The following is a 3,747-nucleotide window of genomic DNA, read 5'->3' on the forward strand; positions in this document are numbered from 1 at the left end:
TTCAAACCGTATTCGAGGACGATCGGGATCTTTTGCGCATCCGCATCCTTCCACACCCGGCTCATCCCGAGCATCACCATCCCGGACTCCGCAAAGCGGTAAACCGGAGATTGGACTCGGGATATCTTCGAGAACCATTCCGCCTCCTGATAGTTGGAGGCGTGAAGGCTGGGGAGTGCTTGCCCATACTTGAACTTCATGGCAAGGGGGATGGCGCGAGCGGAGATAAAAAAGAACTCCCGCTTCCACGAACGAAGACTGCGCTCGGTTGCGCAAATCTTCAAACCCTTTATACGGGTTATCAGAGTATACCACCCCTGGATGCACCTCCAAGAGTAGAAGGTCATCAGGCGGTCGACGAAGGGCAAAATGCCCAGAATCCGGCACACCCACTCGAAGTGGCGAATCTTCGCGATCGCCATCGGGTGCACCTCGGTCAGGTGTACACCGTGCTTCTCTAGGACACGGTACACAAACTTTGTCAATGGGAACCTAAGATTCCCATAGACAAAGAATGCGGCATATACCCCGATCTTGCCTCTGAAGTACCCCGCTTGTTCCCGCAGTTGCGGATACAAGCCATCAGGGAAGGCTACCCGCACTGATAGCAAGGCTACACGCACAAGGCACTAACTCTTGCTACTTCAGTAGTCACCTGAAGGAATGAGCAAGGCGGGAATACTCCCGCCCAAATGAGCCAGTCCGTATGCTTCTGGAAGATCTTTTGTACTATACCTACCAAGGTATGGGCAAAACAGACGATCTGACCAGAGACACCCATGAACCAATCACAGGGTGACAGCTCACCGACAACAGTACGAGGAGGTGCACCCTCTAGTACTGTTTGTCACTATTAGCCGCTGCCTACTCACCAACCCTTACTGTGGGACGTGCGCAGCCTACAGTTGGTGGAACAGTGCATAGCCGGCAGTAAAGGAACAGTATACAGCCGACCTTGTCACTGTCGGCCGCAGCCTATCCACCAACCAACATGGCTTGTGCGTAGCCCACTGTTGGTAGAACATGAATACTATTCAGCCGGCTGTACCTTCTAGGAAACCTACATTCGGCTATAAATACTCCAACACCTTGGAATGGTAAGGGCATCATCTGATACCTCATTATCTTATCTTATCTAGCAATCTCTTAATATACATTTATATTCAGAGCAATCTAGTCTGATTCTCACGCCGGAGGGTGGTCACAAGGAGGAACCCCCCCTTCTCAGTGACGAGCTTACGGTGTCTGTTTTGCAGGTCACCTGAAGAACAACTTTCTTTGCTGGACCTCATCCTCGTGGGAAACATTACTTAACCCCCAGATTATCCGTAATCTGCCCAGGGTCACTTAGTGTTTCTTCACAGAGATAGTTCTCCTAGAGAGAAAATTATCATATACCATTTTTTCGTAATTTTTAGCTTTTACCTGTCGTATTTTCTATTACTTTTATGTCATGGGCATAACGAACTCGTGACTTATTATAATTATTATATATATAGTTTAGTGATGATTGAAGGTGAACATGATTAACCGCATTGGGGGTCAAAGGTTTAAAACTCCATTTACTAGTTTTCAGTGACGTGTTGATGACAAGGCAGTTATCAAAAGACGACTGTCGTTATGGTTCAGTCATCTTGTCTAACTCGGTCGTTTTAATTGTTGTTTCCCGAAACTGTAGTCAGCTTCTTAAACCAAAATTTCATCAAAATCCGTCGAGATAGACCACAACATGAACACCTTTAGAAAACTCGGTTAATGTATTTGATAATTAAAAAAATCTAAGGAAAGTCGGAAACATCAGGCAATGAAGGGCATATCGGTCTTTTTTGCTTCTCGATATTAATCAGCAAGAGACAGGTGCTCGTACAAAAAATAAATAAATGCGTAAACGTCACAATCATTTCAAAAAGGGGGATGTTATGTAATTAGAGAGAACATCAAGGTGTGATTTAGCAACATTGGAGGCCAGAAGGAATAGTGTAGACGTGTGTCCTCAGTTTACGGGGGACCCTTTGATGGTGATCAATAATAGAGAACTTGGATCGACTAAATTATGCTATAAAACGTAAGTGACATTATTAGTGGCTGGCCCTACTTATAAATTATTCTCTCTTTTATATAATTTGCAATTCTTTTTTTGTTTAATAAGATTAAAGATGTGTGATACCTTGTATAGCTTATAAAGTATTTGCTAAATATTTTTTGAAATTTAAGTTATGTACACTAATAATTATTGGGTTAAGTAACATTTACCTACTACATGACAATTTTCAATACATTTAGAAAAAAATACATTTTTTCAAAGTATGATAATATGACATCAGGATAATATTTATCAGTTTTTAGTTATTTTTTTGTCTTATAGTAACTTGTAATCAGATTAATTGGCATAAGTATGGATGTTTGGTGATGACTTATTGGTTTAACGATATCAAACGCGTCAAGTGTTTATCCTTTATCAAAGTGGTGTGCGCTTTGAGTTCTACAAAGTGGATATTAGGAATGGGTTTTAGGGAGAGTGTATGTTCTCCATTCAAAAAAAAAGTAAGGATGTTCTGGTCTCTGGGTTCGATTCGATAGGTTTTAACAGGATTTATGAGCCAAACAAGCAATTACGGATTTTTGAGAAACTGGATAAACTAGTCAGGTTGACTTGGTTGGCCGGACAGTCAAAATAGTTCGGTTTGGTGGGCTTATAATATGGAATCTTACTATCAGATATTCGAAAGTTTAACAAATGACAGGCTAAAAAATGAACCAAACTTTAAACATATTTAAGTATCCTTATACGCTTTACGGAAACTAAAGTTACGAGCACGAAATCAGTGAAGTTAATAATGTATAGTAGCATAACTAAAACTACTTATATTTGAAATAATTGTAAGAACCGTACACATAACAAAGTTATGGTTATTGTTTATTAAAAGTATATAGGTTAAAAATGTAACTTTTATTTTTATTAACATCTCGATTAATTAGTCAACCCAACTATTTCCAAACGTAAACTAAATTGCGAAACCTAATTTTTTTTAACCGTAAATTGAAATGTTTAACTGCTACTAAATCAGCTGATTTAGCTAGATTTGAGTAGTTTCAACTATTCTTGAGCATTAGATCAACACCAAATGATATATGATGCTGCTAAACGTACACCCTCTCATCTATTTTACTAAACATATATCCTTCTTCAAGTTTTACATTAATACAATTTAGACTTTTTGTTGGTTATTTTGTCATTTTGCTATCTTTTATTATCATTATTATTTTTATAAAAGTATCTTTTTTCTATTTATCTTTCATGCATATTTAGAAGACTTTAATAAAAACATATTTTGAGTTAGTCTCCTCAATTGTTATTAAAATCTTTTGGCTTATCTTTAATGAAGTTTGATAACAAAAAAAGGGTTTTAACAAAAAATATATTCCTAAAATAATTTGTTAACCACGTCTACAAACTGCAAAATAAAAAAGTTTATCTCATTATCTTTATTACTCTTGGATAACCGATTCATCATCGTTTTAACTTTTATCCTTCTACTTTTTTATGGTTGGAAATCGTCCACAAGTTTTGGTAGGATATAAACATGTCTCACTCACGAGGTTTGCATGGTAAACTTATTATAATTTATAGATTAGTTTATGTAATCTTCATTAGACCCTTGAATTATATATTGGTTTCACTTGAGACTCGACATTTGGATTTTTTTATAATTTGATTCGAAGACAAAGGACAATTACGTCTTATAG

This window comes from Bidens hawaiensis, unplaced genomic scaffold, assembly GCF_021521415.1.
Source record: "Bidens hawaiensis isolate Kalapana, Puna unplaced genomic scaffold, B.hawaiensis_p1.1 tig00042687_1, whole genome shotgun sequence".
Classification (NCBI taxonomy): Eukaryota; Viridiplantae; Streptophyta; class Magnoliopsida; order Asterales; family Asteraceae; genus Bidens; species Bidens hawaiensis.